Source organism: Glycine max, chromosome 14 (genome assembly GCF_000004515.6).
Source record: "Glycine max cultivar Williams 82 chromosome 14, Glycine_max_v4.0, whole genome shotgun sequence".
In the NCBI taxonomy this organism is placed as follows: domain Eukaryota; kingdom Viridiplantae; phylum Streptophyta; class Magnoliopsida; order Fabales; family Fabaceae; genus Glycine; species Glycine max.
The window spans coordinates 13,237,143-13,260,397 of NC_038250.2; positions in this window are offsets into that span (position 1 = coordinate 13,237,143).

A 23,255-nucleotide genomic window follows, 5' to 3' on the forward strand; every position below is an offset into this window, starting at 1 on the left:
CGAATTACAGGTGGTCAGACGATTGTTCTTTAGACAACCAGGTCATGCTAAGTATTCAGAAAAATTAATCGAATATGAAATAACAGAGTTGAAAAACGGAGAAGATATGCTAAAGGTGTTAGTAGAATCCAACTACTGGAAACGATTCTGCCCAATAGAAATTTTGTTAAACAAGTGACCTCAATAACATAAGAGGGGGGATGAATTAAGTTTAAAAACTTTCCCTAATGAAATTTTAATTCTCTCTTGAATTAGAATATGCATACTTAATATGAATTAAGTAAAGAACAATTCAAATGAAACTTCTTCAAAGAAAAAATAAAATGCAATAAATTAAAGAAGTTTGAGGGAAGAGAGAATGCAAACTCAGTTTTTATACTGGTTCGGTCATGCCCTGTGCCTACGTCCAATCCTTAAGAAACCCGCTTGAGATTTCCACTTTTTGTAAAATCCTTTTACAATGTCTGAACCACACAGGGATACTCTTCCCTTGTATTCAGAAATCTTTACAACTCAAGAGACCCACAATCTCTTGAACAACAATCATTTGCTTTAGAGTAAGGAGATTATTTCTCTCTTGAAGAGAAGAATGTTACAAGATGAAGATCTAATCAGAATCCTTATAGATCAATTTTGCAAGTGTTTGGCCAAGGCTTTCTTTTGAGAGGATAGGACAATTGTTGTTCTGAAAAACTCTAAAGAAATTCGAACCCAAGTCACCTATTTATAGGCCTTTGGTGGCCTTTCAAAAACTTTTGAACAGTTGTGACTTTTGGGAGTTAATTCAAAATTTCCTCACTAGTAATCGATTACATATATGTGGTAATCAATTACACAGTTAGTTTTGAGAAGTTATGACTCTTCAGATTGAAAATTCAAGATTTCGCGACTGGTAATCGATTACACAACTGTTGTAATCAATTACAAGTTTTAAAATTTAAATTCAAAATTTCTAAAAGTTGTTTAAAACAGTTTTGTCTCTGGTAATCGATTACAATCTCTTTGTAATCGATTACACAATTCAAAATTCAAATTCAAAAAGTTCGTAAAACTATTTAAAACTCATCTTTGCTTCTGGTAATCGATTGCAGTTTTTGGTAATCGATTACCAGAGATAAAATCATATTTTTAGAAACAGAGTTTCATTTTAAAAAACTTTGTAAGATGTTTTGAGGAATTAACCTAAGGCCAAACCTATGAAATCTCTTTTAAGGAATTCTTTTAACATACTATGGACTAATTGTTAATCATTTCTCTTGAATTCTTGATCTTGACTTTGATCAACCTTGAATAGCTTTCATCTTTAACATCATCAAAAGCTTCATACAGCATATGCTTCTACAATCTCCCCATTTTTGATGATGACAACAATTTGAAAACAAGATAAACGATATACAATTTGTAATGCGTGCTCTCATCCTTACTCCCCCTTAAATTGGAATTTATGGCCTAGTTTTTAGATAAACTCTACCCTTATTCTCTCCCCCTTTGGCAACATAAAAAAGCCAAAAACGATAGGAGAAAAGAACAAAACCAGAAACTTATTCAGAGCAAGTAGATTAAACCATCCACAAACTTAATCAATTACAGCATAAGTCAAGCAAATTACAAGGCAATCAAAGTCTAAATAACCAAACCAAATCAAAAGCCAATCAAGGGCTAAATATCCAAACAAAAATAAATCATAAACTAAAATAGCCAAGCATAAAGCAAGCAAAAAATCCAAAGGTGAACCAAACTACCAAGTATCTAAAGCCAAAATACAAGGCTAAAAATATCCATAAAACTAATGACGCTAAACATGAGAAAACAACTAAGAATCTGTCGGTGGATCGAAGGAACGCTGGATGAAACTCATATTGTCTTCAAGCCGTGTGATATGAGAATCCATCGCATCAAAGCGATCACCAACAAACGCTCAAAGATCGCGAAGCTTGATGAGGACTTCAGTCAGAAGAGAAGAAGAGACATCATGTTGCGGTGGTGGAGACGATGTACGCTCATCGGGAATAGGAGGCGATAGGTCTTGATTGCGCACCCAGTGACCGTCCATGTCTTTTCGGTAACCAAAAGATGTAACAGTACCAGCACCAATAGAGAAAGAACGTTTAACTTTGGCAAAAGGTTCATCATCCAAGGGGACATTGAAATGCTGGAGAAATAAGGTAACAAGATAGGGATATGGCAGAGGTGCATTGGCCCGTAATGCCTTATGCATTTGGTACTGAACAAGATGAGCCCAGTCGATCTGATAACCAGTTTGAAGAGCCCACAATAAGATTAAATCCTCCTTAGAGGCTTGGGCAAGGTTAATGGACCTAGGAAGCAAAATTCGACAAATAATATAGTGCATGATGCGACACTCAAAAGTAAATGACCCAGCAAGCAATTTGCCGGTCATGTCAGCATGGTCATTGCAGACCATTTTTCGAGCATCATGACTTGAATAATCAATTTTCCAGTCATCAACAAGAGTGCCCTCAAAAGGAACACCTTGACTGGGAAGTTTAGTCAGTGAATAAAAAAAGGACTGATCAACAATGATAGGAATTTTATGCACCTCAGAATAAAGGACGTCATCCTGAATTTTAAAATTATTATAGAAGACCTTAACTAATTTAGGAAAATAAGGCAATTTGAGAGACATGAATTCAATCAGTTCAGAGTTTTGAAACACTTGGTAGCAATCAAATGTTTCACCATTAAAGAATTCAAGGTCTATGTACTTAGGGTCAAGAATAACGCGATTGCAAAATTGAGAGTAGTACCTCTGACACTGATCATCGGAGGAAAACAAGGTGGATGACCGGGGAGATGAAAGAGAAGGAGGAATTGGTGCTGGTTGGTTTTCGGAGGTTCCATGGCGGCGGTGGACTGCAGCGGTGGTGGTGGAGGATGATCCCTTTTGTTTCTTTGACGATTCTGCCATTTGAAATTGTTTCAGTTGATTTTAATTAGTGGGCTTTGTAGAGATTTAAAAAAAGAAGAAGATTGAGCTTTGTTTGAAGCAATTTGGTTAAGAAACAAGGAAGATATGACAATTTGATGTTTGAGAGAGCTTGGGCGCCGTCAAGAGAGTGAGAGGAATGAGGGTTTTGCGTAAAAGAGAGAGAAAACGAGGTATTTATAGACAGGGATGATCTATAATCGATTAAATCCTCTTGTAATTGATTACAGGCATATCTTATAACTAACTATGCTTACTGGTCGTCGATTACAGCCTGTTGTTCTATGGTAATCGACTACAGGGAGTGGTAATCGATTACCAGTCCCTAAAACAAGGCTTTTGCTACAAAATCTAACTATTGCTAAGTCATAAAATCTACAGACTTATTGTAACTAATATCAATCACAATCAAAGATAAAAAAAATAGACATTAAAAGGCAAGCATCATAAACTTCTTAACTACAATCATCAAGCACAAACAAAGACAATCAATCAACAATCATGGAACTACAAACAACCATTAACATTATTATCAAAAACACAAACAAATACAATCAAAGACAATTATTAAACTACAAACAACAATTAACATGACTATCAAAACATAAACACAAAAGACAATCAAAGACAATCATTGAACTACAAATAACAATTAACCATCAGAAACAAACTCAATCATATAGAAAGAAGATAATAATCAATCGAGTTACCTATTTATCTAAGTCATTAATATCTAAAAGTCCTAATTCTCTCCTAATTGCAAAGAAGGTTTCTTTAGGGAGAGGTTTTGTAAAGATATCAGCTAACTGATTCTTTGTATCAACGAATTCTAGTACACAATCTCCCTTTTGAACATGATCTCTCAAGAAATGATGTCTTATCTCTATATGCTTGGTTCTTGAGTGCTGAACAGGATTCTTAGATAGATTTATAGCACTTGTGTTATCACATTTTATGGGAATATGATCAAGCAATATTCCATAATCAGAAAGTTGGTGTTTCATCCAAAGTATCTGTGCACAACAACTGTCAGCAGAAATGTATTCCACCTCATTAGTGGATAAAGCAACACTATTCTGTTTCTTACTATGCCAAGAAACTAAAGCAGATCCAATGAAATGACAAGTTCCATTAGTGCTCTTTCTATCGGTTTTGGAACCAGCAAAATCAGAATCAAAGTATCCTATTAGATTGTAAGTGGAATGTTTAGGATACCATAATCCTATATTAATAGTGCCTAATAGATATCTCATAATTCTCTTAACTGCACTAAGATGTGATTCTTTGGGATTTGCTTGAAATCTAGCACACATACAAACACTAAACATTATATCAGGTCTACTAGCAGATAAATAAAGAAGAGATCCGATTATACCTCGATATTTCTTAATGCTAATTGATTGACCAGTTTCATCTTTATCCAAGTAGCAAGTAGTACTCATTGGAGAAGCCATATGTTTAACATTTTCCATCCCAAATCTGTGAATCAAGTCTTTGTAATATTTTGATTGATTGATAAATATTCCATTCTTGGTTTGCTTGATTTGCAACCCTAGAAAGAAATTCAACTCACCCATCATTGACATTTCAAATTCACTTTGCATATCTTGAGAGAATTCTTTGCATAGAGAATCATTAGTGGATCCAAAAATAATATCATTAACATAGATTTGTACTAATAATATATCATTCAACTTCCTTTTAATAAAAAGAGTAGTATCAACTTTACCTCTTGAAAAATCCTTTTCTAAAAGGAATTTACTCAAATGATCATACCAAGCCCTAGGGGCTTGTTTTAAGCCATATAAAGCCTTATTCAATTTAAAAACATGATTAGGCTTTATGAGTTTTCAAAACCAGGGGGTTGATCTACATATACTTCCTCTTGGATAAAGCCATTCAAAAAGTCACTCTTCACATCCATTTGGTAAAGTTTAAAATCCATTATGGATGCAAAGGCTAATAACAATCTAATGGCTTCTAATCTAGCAACTGGAGCATATGTTTCTTCATAATCTATTCCTTCTTCCTGATTGTATCCTTTGGCTACTAATCTAACCTTATTTCTAATGACTATCCCATTTTCATCTAATATGTTTCTAAATACCCATTTTATTCCTATAACTGGGTAATTATCAGGCTTCTCAACTAATTCCCAAACTTTATTCCTTTCAAATTGATTCAACTCTTCTTGCATAGCTATGATCCAATGTTCATCAATTAGGGCTTCTTTCAAATTTTTAGGTTCAATCAAAGAAACAAAAGCCATATTATTGCAAATATCTTTGAGAAAATGCCTAGTTGTTTCCCCTTTAGATATATCACCAATAATGTTGTCAAGAGGATGATATCTAGAAGTTCTCCACTCTCTTGGAAGATCAGCATTTGTTTTTGTTTCATCAATGTGAAATGTTTGGTTTTCTTCCGTTATATAATTCATATGGAGTTTTCTTCAAGATAGGTCTAATTAAAGCTCTATTCATGATGTAACATGCAGTATTTATAGCTTCAGCCCATAAATATTTTGGAAGACATGTATCATTAAGCAATGTTCTGGCTATCTCTTCTAAAGATCTATTTTCCCTCTCAACAACTCCATTTTGTTGAGGGGTTCTAGGTGCAGAAAAATTATGTTCAATGTCATGTTTATCACAAAATGATTCAAAATCTTTATTTTCAAATTCTCATCCATGATCACTCCTAATAGATGCAATTTTGAGATTTTTCTTATTTTGAATAATTTTAGCAAGTTTCTTGAAAGCATGAAAAACATCTCTTTTGTGAGTGAGAAATAATGTCCATATATATCTAGAGTAATCATCAACAATAAAAAAAAGCATAATAGTTTCCTCCAAAACTCATAGTTCTAGAGGGACCAAAGAGATCCATATGTAAAAGTTGTAAGGGTTAAAATGTAGATACAATATTCTATGATTTGAAAGAAACCCTTGTTTTCCTTTTTGACAGACATCACATAATCTATCTTTTTCAAATTTAAGTTTTGGTAAACCAATAACTAAATCTTTAGAAATTAGTTTATTTAAATGTTCCATGTTTATGTGAGCAATTCTTCTATGCCACAACCAAGGATCATCATTTTTACTAAGAAAACATTGATCATGATTTGATGTTTGATCTAAATTTATCATGTAAACATTATTTGTTCTATAGCCTATATGCTTTAAATTTCTATCATGTTTGTTCTCAATAACTCAGTTATGAGAATCAAATGATACTAGATAGCCTTTATCACATAATTGACTAACACTAAGCAAACTGTGCTTAAGACCATCAACAAGTAGAACATTTTCAATGGAGGTAGATGAATTCGTACCTATTTTTTTGACTCTATGAATTCTACCTTTATTGTTGTCGCCATAAGTCACATGTCCACTTTTCTTGGGAGAGATATGAATGAACTTTGATGCATCTCCCGTCATGTGTTTAGAGCATCCGCTATCTATATACCAACTCTGTTGGATCAAGTGGCCTCAAAATAATTAAGAAAAGGGGGGGGGGGTTGAATTAATTAGTAATGTGTCTCGACTAATTAAAATTTATCCTTCTTAATATTACTAGATTCAATTAGGCTTTACTACTAAGTTATGAGAAATTAAAGAATAGAAACAATAACTTAGACAAAAGTAAAGCGGAAATAAAAAGTGCACAACGGAAAAGTAAAGAGTGTAGGGAAGAAGAAAGCAAACACAAGATTTATACTAGTTCGGCCACAACGTGTGCCTACGTCCAGTCTCCAAGCAACCCACGGTTCTTGAGATTTCCAATAACCTTGTAAAATACTTTACAAGCAAAGAGCCACAAAGGATGTACCCTCCCTTGTTCTCTTTGAACAACCAAGTAGATGTACCCTCTACTTGAAGCGAACCACAAAGGATGTACCCTCCCTTGTGTTCACTATAACAGCCAAGAAGCTACCCGCTTCTTACATAGAATTCTCAGACGGTTTGTTCTTTGAATTTAGTGTTTGGGCAAAGAATTCTCAGACGGTTAGTTCTTTGAATTCTTTGTTTGGGGAATCAAAAGAATTCTCAGACGGTTAGTTCTTTGAATTCTTTTGGCAGGAGGGAGAAAGAAAGAATCAAAAGAATTCTCAAACGGTTAGTTCTTTGAATTCTTTTGGCAAAAGGGAGAAGGAATGAATCAAAAGAATTCTCAGACGGTTAGTTCTTTGAATTATTTTGGCAAAAGGGAGAAGGAATAAAGAAGAAGAATAGCACAAGTTTTTTGGCCAATGAACTTTTCTTGACAAAGAAAGTATTGAATAAAAACTTTTAGAAAGATGTTGAGAATAATTGAATGAAAATAAGTTAGTTGAAATTCGTGTCATGGTCACATATTTATAGCCATTTGATGGCTCATGAAAAAACAAGTTAAAAGTTGTGACTCTTGGCAATTTCTTCAAAACTAGTCACTTTAAAAGTTGTGACTCTCTTGAAAACTAGTCACTTTAAAAGTTGTGACTCTTTTTGAAAACTAGTCACTTTAAAAGTTGTGACTCTTGAAAAAATCTTCAGAAACTAGTCACTTTTAAGAATTGTGACTTTTGGTAATCGATTGGTAATCGATTACCATCATAGTGTAATCGATTACACATCAATAGATATAACTCTTCATGTTTAAATTTGAAAACCAATGTTTAGAAACACTGGTAATCGATTACATATATTGTGTAATCGATTACACAAGTTTGAAAATGTTTTGTCACAAGTTGTGACTCTTGAAATTTGAAATCTAACGTTTTAAAACATTAGTAATTGATTACATGCTCATGGTAATCAATTACTGCTTTATAAATCAGTTTGAAAAGAATGTTGGCTACTAGTAATCGATTACTACCTTCTGGTAATCGATTACCAGAGAATAAAACTCTTGGTAAAAAAAAATTCTTTGAAAAATTCTCTTGGACAAATTGTGCTATTCAATATTTTCTTTTGAAAAAATCTTTTTATACTTATCTTAATGCTTTTCTTGAAGTTCTTGTACATCTTGAGTCTTGAATCTTCACTTTAGTCTTGATTCTTGATTGAACAAGTCTTTGATTCTTGATACTTGCTTGACTCTTGATTCTTGACTTGAGTCTTTGGCATCATCAAAATAAACTTGGAAAGCTTTGCTTCCACAAACTTTTCTTCAAGGAAACCTATATGATCATATTTGTGACTTAGGTACCCAAACTTTCTTGGGTCCTTGTGTGTTAGTTTTAATAAAAGATCCTTTTGGGACCCATATCATTTTAATATTATTGCTATTTTTCTTAAAATAACATGTAGATGTACCATGTCCTTTCTTTCCACAATAAAAACAGGTTAAGAAAGGAGAACTATACTTTTGTGTAGATGCAAAGAAATTTTTATAAAATTTTTGTTGTTTATCAGTTTTATATCCTAATCCCGCTTTATCAAAAACACATCTTTGCTTATCTAATATAATATCTAAATTATTTTTGCCAATAGAAAATTTGGCAAGAGAATTTTTCAAATCCTTGATTTCTTCTATGTACTTGTTACATCAATTACATGAGTTAGATGCTTCTATATTATCATGCATTATTTTTATGGTAGAAGAATGATTTGTGTCATTTGATCTTAAAGTTATAACTTCAGTCTTAAGATTTCTAACTCTTCATTTAATTTTAAAAATTATTTTTCTAAGTTTGAAATAGTTTTCTTAGAAGATGAAACTAGTTTTGCAAGTTTGACTGATTCTTTATATAAATCAGTGAATGCATCTTGTAATTCATCAAATGAAATAGATAAGTTGTTGTCATAAGATGTTACATCTTCATCGCTTTCATAATTCTTGGCCATTAGACTTAGGTTTACAACTTCATTTTCTGAATCTTCAGATGAGTCCATATCATTGTCATCCCAAGTAATATAGGCCTTCTTAGCTTTCTTATCATTAAAAGTTTTCTTTTCAGATCTCTCTATTCTTTTCTTGAAAATTGGGCAATCAACCCTCAAATGTCTTGGTTGATTGCATTCATAACATTTTGGAATAGAGGATGAATCTTCTACCCTTTTCTTTGATTTGAAATTTGATCTTCTTTGATTTCCTCTGTTTCTTAGAAATTTGTTGAATCTTTTTACAAAAAGACTGAGATTATCATCTTCGTCTATTTCATTTGAATCCTCTTTATCACTTCCTTCTTGGATTGAAGATGAAGCTTTAAGAGCAATTCCTTTCTTTTTCTTATCATTCTTCTCATGCTGATTCAATCTCATTAATTCCATTTCATGTTCCTGTAACTTTCCAAACAAAGTAGCAAGAGACATGTTAGAAAGATCCCTTGATTCAGTAATGGCCGTTACCTTTGGTTGCCATTCCCTGCCTAAACATCTCAAAACTTTATTAATATGATCCTCATTTGGAAATGTTTTTCCTAAAGATGCAAGATGATTTACTATGTGTGTAAATCTCTTTTGCATGTCCTGTATAGTTTCATTAGGATTCATTCTAAATAACTCATATTCATAAGTTAAGGTATTTATCCTTGAACTTTTCACATTTGTTGTTCCTTCATGGGTTACTTGTAAGGTATCCCACATATCTTTTGTACTTTTGCAATTTGGTACCCTAAAGTATTATCCATTCCAAATGCAGATGTAATTATATTTTTGGCTTTTAGATTATATTGTACTAACTTCTTTTCCTCCTCATCCCATTGTTCCCTAGGTTTTTCTGCTACCATAGTAAGGATGTAAGGTCCAATTTCTATGGCTTCCCAGATATTTAAATCTGTGCCCTCTATGAAAATTTGCATGTGGGTTTTCCAATAATGGTAACCCATGCCATTGAAAATAGGAGGCCTATTTATAGAGTTTCCTTCGGGAAATAAAAGTTTGATGAGGCCATATTCTTAAAGTTTCTAAACCTTGTACAAGAATTAAGTTGATACCACTTGTTAAACAAGTGGCCTCAATAACTTAAGAGGGGGGTGAATTAAGTTTAAAAACTTTCCCTAATTAAATTTTAATTCTCTCTTGAATTAGAATATGCACACTTAATATGAATTAAGTAAAGAATAATTCAAATGAAACTTCTTCAAAGCAAAAATAAAATGCAATAAATTAAAGAAGTTTGAGGGAAGATAGAATGCAAACTCAGTTTTTATACTGGTTCGGTCACGCCTTGTGCCTACGTCTAGTCCTCAAGCAACCCGCTTGAGATTTCCACTGTTTTGTAAAATCCTTTTACAATGTCTGAACCACACAGGGATACCCTTCCCTTGTGTTCAGAAATCTTTACAACTCAAGAGATCCATAATCTCTTGAACAACAATCATTTGCTTCAGAGTAAGAAGATTATTTCTCTCTTGAAGAGAAGAATGTTACAAGATGAAGATCTAATCAGAATCCTTATAGATCAATTTTGCAAGTGTTTGGCCAAGGCTTTCTTTTGAGAGGATAGGACAATTATTGTTCTGAAAAACTCTAAAGAAATTCGAACCCAAGTCACTTATTTATAGGCCTTTGGTGGCCTTTCAAAAACTTGTGAACAGTTGTGACTTTTGGGAGTTAATTTCAAAATTTCCTCACTGATAATCGATTACATATATGTGGTAATCGATTACATAGTTAGTTTTTAGAAGTTATGACTCTTCAAATTGAAAATTCAAGATTTCGTGACTGGTAATCGATTACACAACTGTTGTAATCGATTACAGGTTTTAAAATTTAAATTCAAAATTTCTAGAAGTTGTTTAAAACAGTTTTGTCTCTGGTAATCGATTACAGAGATCTCTCTGTAATCGATTACACAGTTTAAAATTCAAATTCAAAAGTTCGTAAAACTTATCTTTGCTTCTGGTAATCGATTGCAGCTTCTGGTAATCATTTACTAGAGAGAAAATCATATTTTCAGAAACAGAGTTTCACTTTAAAAAACTTTGTAAGATGTTTTGAGGAATTAACATAAGGCCAAACCTGTGCAATCTCTTTTAAGGAATTCTTTTAACATACTATGGACTAATTGTTAATCGTTTCTCTTGAATTCTTGATCTTGACTTTGATCAACCTTGAATAGCTTTCATCTTTGACATCATCAAAAGCTTCAGACAGCATGTGCTTCTACAAATTTTAGCTATTTTTAACAAAGCAGTAACCCAAATGGGAGAAGACATGCCTCCTGCACAACATTTTTTAGACTATCATTAGTTTTGTCATATTTGTGTTGCAATTGTATTTTTTAGTATGTTTCGTTATTCTCGTCTATCATTTCAGTCACCGCATTGTTTAATTTTATGTGTATTATATAAGAAAGATGTATTAATTATTTATTCACTGTGTTTTTTAATTTTTTTTAATACTACTAACTAATTTTCTCATTTTTTAATTAACGTACATAACAAAACAAAACCGTCAACGACACATAAATTTAGCTAAAAATACCTACATCGTAACTAAAAAAATTACATTATAATCTTCTCCAATTTTATTAATTTCCTCTATTTATATATATTTCTATTTTTTTTAAAAAAATTAAAATTAAATAAAAGCAAAAAACACGTTGAGTATTCGGGTTTTGGGGACCCGAGTTCTCAACGTTGAAATGCAATTTTTTTAAATCTTAATAATTCATTTTAAATTATTTATTTTTATCATTATATTTGTTTTATCTTAATCTTAATTATAAAATTTGACATTTAAAAAAATGTTTTTCTTATAGAAATTTTTTTGTATTCATGTAAAAATATTAGTGTACTCCTACTTAGTACTCCTTAATTGCTTGATAAGAATAGGAAGTTGATATGATTTTTTTTTACTTTGACCTTATCACCTATAAATTAAGTTAACATTATATTTAACTTAATTAATTAATAATATTATTTAATTAATTTTAATCTTAATAATTCATTTGACTTATTAAGGTTGACTTATATACATTCATTCTTTTTATTTTGTATATAAAGTTTATGATATGAAAATTATTAGTTATTATAAGAATTTTTTTTGAAAGGCACTTATTCTAAGAGATGAAAATAATAAATATTAATTATTAGATCATATTACAATGGTAGAGATTAAAAGATAATACACATGATATTTTCTAATGATCATATTAATATTGACTATGTTTAAGGTGGATCACTTTCTTAAGTGGTCCATTAAGCACCATTTTAGGAGTTCCTAGATTAATCTAAGGCATACACTCTTACTACCTCCACATCAAAACGTTTCCCTCTTTACTCTCACTTCCTCTCCAGCACCTATTTCTCCCTTCCACTCTAGCAACTCCTCTATTGTCTCCAGTGACTTGTCACCACACACCATCGCCAAAAATGCCACCTTCTTCACTCCCCTTTTCCCCAAATCAATGTTCCTCCTCACGACCATGAGACACACTTTAAGGCTCTTCCTCACATCCCAAAACCCTAACATCTTCCTCCTTTAGACCATCGTTTCCGAACCCGAGATTGGATATCCAAAAGCCTTCACCGCACAATCAGAGCACCCTCCATGGACACCATTCACCGACATATGCATCCAGTTCATAAACCCCAGTTGTGCCATCGGGTGCCATGAAAATCCCAAAGGGAATGACCGTTCTATAGGCTTGTGAGATCGTTGATCAACATCAACATCTCTAAATTTTTGCCACAATAGAGTCTCGCCAATAGTTGGAAGCATAGTCATTGTTGCAGAACGAATTTTAAGGGAATTCTCGTTGAGTATTGGAGAATCTTTTGCTTTGTGCTTTCATTGATTGTTTAGTGTTTAAGTTTCGTGCATTCGGTTTGGAATTGTGTTGCTGAAAACTTGTTCTGATTGTGGATCTATTTGGTTCATTTATTAGTTCTCCTATTTTAATTTTCAAATCAAATATCGTCGATCGCTAACGTTCTTATGGTGACGATGTGTTTATTTTTATTGGTGAATGAAATGGTTACTCCTGGTTTCATTGGATGTGTGTGTTGTTGTCTTTCCTTCTGCACTTTTAGGAGACTAATTTTAAATTGTGGCTTGCTTTCTCATTGAGGTCAAGAAATCGCCCAAACCCATCACACGTTTGATATGTTGATGTTGCTTGTTAGAGTTTGATGTTGTTGGTGATTAGATTGATTTTGTATATTCAGATTTGTTTTTATTTGTTTATTTGATGAACAATTTTTTATTTGATTTCCATAGCATAGGATTTTAGATGGGCATTGATCAATGGTCATAGGAGGGGAATGGCGATGGTGTGTGGTGACAAGTCACTGGAGACAATGGAGGAGCCACCGAAAGGGAGAAAAAGTTGCTAGACAAGAAGTGGGAGTAAAGAGGGAACTGCTTTAGTGTGGAGGATGAATGGTAAGAGTGTGTGCCTTAGATTAATCTAGGGACTCCTGAAAATGGTGCTTGATGGACCACTTATGAAAGTGATTCACCCTAGACATCGTCTATTAATACTAACTAATTTTAGTTTTGACCATTAATATATAATGATGTAAGCTCCATTGGAGCTTGTAGGCCTAGGATCTTCTTCATCAATGGATTCCTTTGCTTCTTGGAAGATAAATGGCAGCGGAATGGAGAAGGAAGAGAGAGAGGAGACGCCACTTCAAGGAGAAGATGAGTCTAGAAGAAGCTCACCACCATAGGAGGCCATGCATAAGAGCTTGGAGGAAGAATGAGATGAATGAAGGGAGAGGGAGAGAAGAGCATGAAATTTTGTGCTCTAAAAGAGCTCTGAAATCTGAAGTTAATATTCAAATGATCAAAGTTGAAAAAAATGCACACACATAACCTCTATTTATAGCCTAAGTGTCACACAAAATTGGAGGGAAATTTGAATTTCAATTCAAATTTCACTTGAATTTGAAATTGAATTTATGGAGCCAAACTTTGGAGCCAAAATTTCACTAATTATGATTAGTGAATTTTAGTTATGGTTCAGCCCACTAATCCAAGATCAATTCCAAGATTCTCCACTAAGTGTGCTTAGGTGTCATGAGGCATGTAAAGCATGAAGGACATGCACAAAGTGTGACTATATGATGTGGCAATGGGGTGTAGTAAGCAAATGCTCACCTCCCCCTCTAAAATTTAATTAGATTGAGCTTCTACCATTTCAATTAAATTTATTTCCAACCACACACATCAAATATTCACTTAGTGCATGTGAAATTACAAAACTACCCCTAATATAAAAACTAGTCTAGGTGCCCTAAAATACAAGGGCTGAAAATTCCTATATTTCTAGGGTACCCTACCTACAATATGGGGCCCTAAATACAAGGATCAAATATAATGACATCCTAGTCTAATATGTACAAAGAGAATTGGACCCAAACTTGGCCCATGGGCTCGGAAATCTACCCTGAGGTTCATGAGAACCCTTGGGCCTTCTTCAGCAGCTCTAGCCCAATCCTCTTGGAGCCTCTTGCTCATGGCTCTAGTGACTGGTCCCTTCCTAGGGAGGATTGCATCATATAATTATAATTATATGGACCAGATTTATATAATATGAATTAAACATGAAATCTCAATTTATTTTTTGTTCACTATTTTGTTGTGTAAAATATCTACCATTTTTAATAATGACTAATTTAGATCACCAAAAAATATGTATGGCCTTTAATGGTATCTTCCTTCCCTTTCAAAATACATTGATACTATTAACTATATCAATATTTGTTTTGGCGAATTAACTATATCAATATTTAATTAACACAAACAAGCTAGAAGATATAAACTTATTTGATACACACACTTGTTTTAGTAGTTTTTCACTTATTTATATAAGCTACTTCAACTTGCTTAAGAAAAATAAGTTGACTTTTTTTTAATGAATTAGAGAAAAAGGGAGGCCTAGAAACCCCTTCGGAAAATTACACGAGCCATATCAGCTCTAAGAACATTTAAAATGAAATTTGGTGCAAAATAAAAAATGTGATACAACCTATAGGACTCCAAAGCTTCCTTTGTAAGTTTGTCAATGACCTGATTCACTTATCTAAATATATGACTCCAACTAATGCACCCACTAGAGCTATAAACATCAGGGATCTCCATAACTAACTTGTAACAAGGATGAAGTCTACCACACGTACTTGTCAAGAGCCTAACAACATTTAAGGAGTTAGAATCGACTCTAATTCTTCTGAAGCCTCATGTCCAAGGCCATCTTTCAACCCAGAAGAATACTCCACAATTCATCTTCTAGGACAAAACAACCTTCCAGCTTGGTCCCAAACCCACAAATGAACCTTCCAGTTTGGTCATGAACCACCCCCCGCACAAGTAGTTTGATTTCTCGTAAGGATAACAACACCATCATAGTTAAGAACTACTTCATCTTCACTAGAAGGGACCCAACTAATACCCTGATACTTGTTGTCAAACAATGAATTATTCTAAACCTTCCAAAAAAAAGAAATGTTGGATTTATATGCCACAACTATATTGTTCTCTTTATGAATCACATCCATGGCAAACCAAGTTTCTTGACTAAAGATTATTTTATTAGGACTCCGCTATAGGAAGTTCAAAATTCCAAATAAGGAATTCCATTGAACTCCATGTACCTCATGATTTTTAGAAACATTCTAGATTAACCACTATTCCTACTCCAAACAATAATAAAAGGTGCCACATGCTTCCTACGAATGAAAAACTCCCAAATAAAAGCTAACATCATGACAGTCCCTAAACAAATGCAAGAGAGATTCCACATTCATCTGGAAGCCATCACATGTATTTGAGGTTGTACTGTCTAGGGTACACAAAATACACGTGACACCCTACATGGCACTCTGAGATACGTGTCAACCCTCCACATCAGCCCTGCAACAAGAGCATGAACCCTCGACCCTTAGTAGTTGGGCTCCTTAACTGACAGGTTATCTCTAACCTATTAATATTTACATATATTTGAATCTCTTTATCTATTGGTAGTTAGTTAATTATTTACAAGGGCACACATTATCTACAAGGTACAATTATCTTTTACCTTTTATCTCTAAGCTACAATTTATCTCTAACATTATCTACAAGTTATTGACTATTATCTATAAGTCAGGAATTATCTGCAAAGGCTATAACAACCCCTACAAACAAGGATCCGTAGCTACGCCCCACTCCTATAAATACCAAGTTCCATTGAACCTTTAACACATCATACACACTAGCACACGAGCAACAAGCCTGTGCACATCTCTCTATCTTTCACTCGAGCCTATATTTAAGCATATACTTGCTTTATCTCCTAACTCATATAGTTACTTGAGCGTAAGAGTCTTTTGTTTTGCAGGTCCCCCCTCCTATTCTCCTAACAAAGGTACCTCTCAAAGGCTACGTGTGAAGTCTGGGAGCCCACCTTAGCCACGTCTATCCTGACGTGTGTCAACTCCGAATTTTGGCAAGTACATTAGGCGCCCACTGCGGGGCCGCGATAAAACATATCCCACGGTCTCTCATCAACCATCTCTTGTTCATCCATGGATAGCACTCGGTCTGGCCTCAAATGCGAGACTCCTTTCGAAGACTCCCATCCTCATTCAACAACTATGACAAACATAGATACTCTACAACAACTCCAAAACCGCATTACGGGAATGGAGCGATGCCACAAGGAGGAGATGAGAAAGCTAAAGGTTGACCACAATCAACTAGAGGCTCGTATCAAACGCCCCTAGGGCGAAGAACACTCCGCTCACACATTGCTTGAGCACACCCAAAGGGAATGGCACCCCCGATGCACAATTAACACTGCAGATGACTTAAGTCTCTCCTACATGCACCACCCAGCAGGGCCGACTACTTGTCGGCATCCCTTTGTCGACCACATTATGGAGGCTGACATACCCTTGGGGTGGAAACCACTCAACCTTGAGCCGTATGATGGGACCATAGATCCAGATGAGTACTTGGATGCCTTCTTGACTCAGGCAAACCTATACACTAATGACGACACGATTCTATGTCATGTCTTCCCAATGTCCCACAAGGGGGTGACATTGAGCTAGTATGGTGGATTCCCACCAAGATCCATAGATAGCTTTGATACCCTTGTCAAATGCTTCAGCGCGAAACATGCGATTAGCAAATCTCATTGCATGACCTCGGCGACCTCAACCACCTTGGCCAGTCTGCCACAAGTAGACGATGATTCTCTAAGAAAATACATGGATAGATTTAGGTTCATAGCCTTCCAGACCCAAAATCCTAACCTAGAGGTAGTGTTGCATTCCATGCTCCTCGCCCTAAAGCCCAACAAGTTTGCAGAGAGTCTGTGAAAAAAAACCTGCGATAGCATGGATGAGTTGCGTGAACGAGCCAAGGGCTACATTTAGATGGAAGAAATGTCCAGATTTAGGAATGAACTCAGACAAGCCAGACAGAAGCGTGACAAGTGAGAAGGAAGCACCAAGACTTACTTACACAAGTCGGACAAGAGGCACAAGCCAGACAAGCGCCAGTCTCTCCTAAAATGGCCAAGGTACGAGCGTTACACACCTCTAATGGCCAATCGCATTACAATTCTGGAGGAAGCTTTCAACTTGGAGGTACCCATCAGGCTACACCCGACGAAACCTCTCGGCCTGGGGTTAGATGCAACCAAATACTGCAGGTATCATCACAGTATTGGTCATAACACAAAAGACTGTTGGGACCTAAAGGATAAGATTGAAGAACTTACACAAGCTAGGTACTTAGCTTGATTTGTTAAGAGGCCGGAGAACCACCAAGAAGGAGCAAGACCTAAAGGAAACCAATAGGAGCAGCATAGGAACCACGAAGTAGATAGAAGAAGAGATAGAGCAGAAGACCGAGGAAGATAGAGACACCAGTAATAATGGTGTGAGCGACAACCTCTATAAGAATAAGAACCCACCTAGTAAATCAGAGGTGTAATCAACACAATTATGGGAAGATATTCCTATGGAGGATAGTCCAACTAGTCCCAAAAGCACCATCTCTACGCCATTCGGGACATTAACATCAATTTTGTTGACGGACCATCACAATGAAGTCTCCCTCCCATCTCCTTTACGAATAGGGACTTCAAGGGTATCAACCCTGTCAACTAGGAGGACCCCGCAGTTGTCTCCATAACCATTTCAAACTTCATGGTGTCCAAGGTCCTCATCGACCTGGGCAATTCCACTGATATCCTATATTGGAAAACTTTCCAAAGACTCGAGGTTTCCCTCGACACTGTCCCTCTTCACGGTGGTCCACTCCTCGACTTTGCAGACGAGAGAGTAGACACCAGAGGCTCCGTGAACTTAATGACCATCTTCGATCAAGGAAAGCTCTCTAGGAGCTTCACCATACGATATCTACTTTTTGATGCAGACACATCATATTTCGCTTTGATCGGCAGAAAGACACTTAACGAGCCTAGAGCCATATTCTCCACGCCTCATTTGAAAATGAAGTACCCTACCCTGGCTGAGGAGATTATAACCGTCACGGCCGACCAAAAGCAAGCATGATAGTGCTATGCAGAGAGCTTGAAGGTAGCACTATATCCTCCCACTAGGTTTCATACCCTAATTTCATTCGAGAACTATCATTTGTTGATCTTTTGATCCTTGTTAGTTGACTTATGGTGTTGAATGCTAGGTACGGCGCGAAACAAATGATCATTCAATGTTTTGATCAAGAATGCGAAAGATACCGAAAGGGAGGGGCAAAAGGGTCATTTCAGGGGAGTTTCTGAACCCTGGCTCACCAGGCTAGCCTCTGGCTCGCCTAAGCCCCCAAATAGCTTAGGGGTGAAGTAACCAGCTCGCCTGGGCGAGCTGCCATGACCGCTAATGCCATCTTTTGCTATAAATAGGCGTGAGGGAGTTTGAGTAAAGGGTTCCAAGGTCCAACATTGAGAGAAATTGAGAGAAATCAGAGAGAAGAAGAAGAAGAAAGAAGAGAAAAACGAGGCCGAGGCGTTACCGAATTGCGACCGTAATCGAGTTCTACATCATTCTTCATTCGTCATCTGGTTAGTTTTGTTTCAAGCATTGGAATGCGATCTATGCACCCTTAAGGGTCCTCTTTCTTGTTTTGTGCATCTTCATCTCCTTCTTCTATCATCAGTAATCTCATTTCCTTCTTGTAAAGTAAGTTTTAACTGATTATTAGTACCGTAAGTTATCTTTAAAAAAGATTGAAGGTTAATAAGCAAAAACAAAATAAACCAACTCACAAACTTCTTCATTTCATCAAATATCGCTTGAGATCGTTTCAAGATCCAACGCCTTAATTTCTCTCTCCACTTTTCAAAATTTAAACATCGTTTCAAGGTCCAACAGCTTAAACGACTTTTGTTCGCAATTAAAATCAATCTTTCAAAAAACATAAAATCAATTTAACACACAAACTTTCAGACTTAAAGAACTACGTAGGTCTGAATTCCTCATCGCACTTGAGGATACGTAGGAGCAAGGGAAAACACCCTTGTCGACCCAAAAAAAATAAAGAAACATAAAAAGGGAAAATACATAATTTTGAAGTTACGTTACGCACACTCGATTAAAGGCTATCGTCCCTTGTGACGCGCACATGGGATGCTAATACCTTCCCCATGCGTAAACAACTCCCGAACCCTCATTTTCAAAATCCACAGACCTTCTTCTTTTTGGTTTTTCTAACGTTTTCCTCAAATAAACGTTGGTGGCGACTCCGCACGTTTTCTTCATAGGAAGACACACCTTTGGCCTTTCGCCTCGCCCTTCCACCGAAGGGTAGGTTGCGACAGTTGGTGACTCTACTAGGGACTTGTTAGAGAGTTAGGCCATTTGATCAGTGTGCAATGTTTTTTTATCATGACTTCTTCTTTATTTATGTTCCATTTTTCCTTTTATCTTTTGTTTTGTCCATATTTGTATATAACCTTTGCCATGTTGTTGTGTTTGGTGTGTGTTTGTCTATCAATTACATTCATAGTTAGAAATATTTTTTCTATGCACACATGACACCTACACCTCGCACACACATTGAGATATTAGGCCCTATATCCGGGTCTGTGTGAGCCATAAGGAGTGGAGGTCGATCTGTGATCATGTTGGGTCTCCGACTCGCTTGATAACAGTGAAGCCTTATCTATAGTTTTCCTCTTTTAGTGATGCATTGTCGTTGATATCTCTAGAAGCCAATAAAGTTACATGAAACCACCCTTAGGAGTTGTCACTAGAAGTGGACTTTTGGATCATTTCCACTAGGTTCCTAAATTAGGGGCACATAGCAAACTTACTCTGGCATGTTCCTCGATTGCATCATGCATCTCTTCATGGCATCGTAATGGACATATCATTCTTGCATTTATCATTTATCATATTCATGCATTGCATTTTGCATAAGTCATTGCATTATCATAGATCTTCATTTAGCATGCTTTTGTTCTGCCAACTGCATACATTCTATTTTCACAGTTCACATGTTATGTTCACTCATGCACGATTCTTGCATTTTCCTCTGCAAAAAAAAAAACAAAAAACAAAAACAAAAAAAAACATAAGAAAGTCACAATAAGGCATGAAAGTTTACACCACATTCTTGGTTACGTGCGTCGAGTACCATGATGATGGCTATAAACCAACCATGTTGGGATTATACACTCATTTCTCTTAAAAAATGATTGAAATTCATGTGAACATGGTACCTAATGCATGGTTAACTAGGAAATGATGGTTCTTCGGGCATCTCATGTCAATCTCATAACTACATGTGTCAAGCATAGCATGAGTATGCCCTAATCGTTCATCTTTATGATATGTTGTCGAAGTATTGACAATCAAAATTTCTATTCCTTGGATTATGGGATTGAACCAAGCACATGTTTTTAAGGAAAGGTTCATCAAGTCAAGGTCAAGTATGGAAGTAACTAGCTTGCAAAAGTTGGGGCAAAAGATGAATCGATTTATATCGCTTCTTTGTCTATTGCCAACACATGATTGAGCTAAATAATTTACAAAATTAAGGATTGTTGACATCCATGTTTTATTTCCAGTTTCACCTTTGTGACACCCTCTACCCCATACATATATGTACTAATAATAAAAGAAATAAGAAATCAATCTTAATTAAAAGTTTTTAAAACATATTTAAATACAAGTCTTTCAAAAGGGTAAAAGGCTCTCATTTACCTTTCTAACATCATAATAAAACTTGTCCAAATAAATAATAAATTCACTTCGGCTGAAAACAAGGTCGTCTAAAACTTCGTACAATTAATATAGAACCTATACCCTAATGTCACATCCTATCAGAGCATTGTGTTCCTTTGTCCTCTAGCATCAAGTTCTTCATAGTCATCCACCTATTCATCTGCTCCCACGAACACAATGAAGAGTAACGAGACAACATGTAGGTGTAAATATCATAAAAACAAAATAAAACTTACTTAAACATAGCTCACATCATTTTACCACTTTGTCACCCAACATCACATCATAACACAACACGTCTCATTCATCTTTACAACATTCACCTACTCAATGATCAACACACAATATCACCAAGTCAATCAATATCGATCAATACACAAGCATTATGCAACATATACACTAAGACTCAATCCTATATGCAATGTGGTACCATGTCAGTGAAAAACCTCATCGGGCGCCTAAAAGTACATGACAAGACAAACCACACACTAGCAAGTCAAGTCACTCTCACTAGGTAATATCATAGGGAGACCAGTCAGGGTCACAGTGTTTTGCGAGAATGCTCCAACCATATGGGATCTGTCGCAACGTGCCCTTTTGCGGGCGAGCGAGGCGAGGCTCACGGGTGCACTTTCCAAGGGAGGAAAGATGCGCGGAGTCGCCACCAACGTTTATTTGTGGAAAATGTCAGAAAAACTGAAGGAAACCGGTCAAAATGAAAATTCTAAGTTCGGGAGTTGTATTTACGCTTGAGGAAGGTATTAGCACCTCTCACGTTTGTCTCAAAGGACAACAGCCTATTTTTTAGAATTGTGGAAATTGTGTTACCTTAACTTTTATTTCTTTTTATTTTTTGAGGTCGACAAAAGCGGGGCTCTTGCTCCTACGTACCCTCCATCGAAGAGGAATTCAGACCTACGTAGTTCTTCCTTATGCGTGGATCAAGCGATTCTTTTTTATTTGAAGGGTGATCATTTTAAGGCGTTGGACCTTAAAAATGATCCATTTTACTTGGTAAGAAAAGCTGAGATAAAACTTTCAAATCCTATTTTTTGTGGACGAGTTTGACTAGGCGAGTTGATTTTAGCCTTAGTTTCACTTTAGTTATTAGTCAATTCAATTAAGAATGAGAAATCCCAAAGAGAAAACGTCCGATTGATTTTTGTGCTTCATTTTACTAAAAGATATTTTTTTGGTTATTATATTATTATTTTACCTCTTTTTTTATTTCCAACGTGGTTACAGCACGACCGAACGGTCGGAATTCATTTTAACCGAAATTAATGGATGATACAATTCAAACGATCAGTGGAAATTTATTTTATTTTTAGATTAGGCGAGAAATGACTTAAATAAATGGCTTAAGCACGTCAAAAGGGGGCATAAAAAGCAAATGAAAACGAGAATAAAAATACATGAAACAAAATGTGGACCACCACGGGTACATAGAATGAATTGAAAAGCTTGGTTTGAGGTACTTACCCGTTGAAGACTGAAGAAAACGAAGAACGAACGATGAATGTCGAAGAACGGTCGAGAATCTTTGCGTAATTACTCATGGAAACGTTACAGAAACGTTACGGAAGCGCCTCGGCTTGGATTTTCTTCACGGAAATAATTTTCCTCAGTAATTTCGAGAGGGGGAGAAATGCCAAGAAGGCTGAACCCTTTTCTTCTTCACTCCTCCTCCTATTTATAGCAAAATAGGGGAGGAGCTTGCCACCCAGCTCGCCCAGGCGAGCAAGGTTGCTTCCTCCAGAAGCAACAGCCTTCTGGAGGAAGGATCTGGAAGGCCCAAGTGGGTCAGATTGCTATTTGTACCCCCTTTTTACTAAATGCACCCCTTCTATTTTTTTGGTAATTCTTTTTTCGTAACGTTACGAAACTTTATGAATTTCGTAATGATACTTATTTTCCTTCCGCAAGGTTACGAATCCTTACGGATTATGTATTTACTCTTTTTTAGCTTTCGAAGAAGTTACGAAAATTCACGAATTGCGCGAAAACACCTCTTTTCGATTTCCGCCACATTACGGAATTTCACGGATCGCGCAAGCCTGCTTCCTTTCGATTTCTGACACGTCTCGGGACTTCATTCATTGTGCAACAAAGGACGCCAAGTATCTCAAAGCGGCTAACCAAAAGTTGCATGTCATCAAGTAATAATCCCCGGACGAAATTAGGGTATGACAGTTG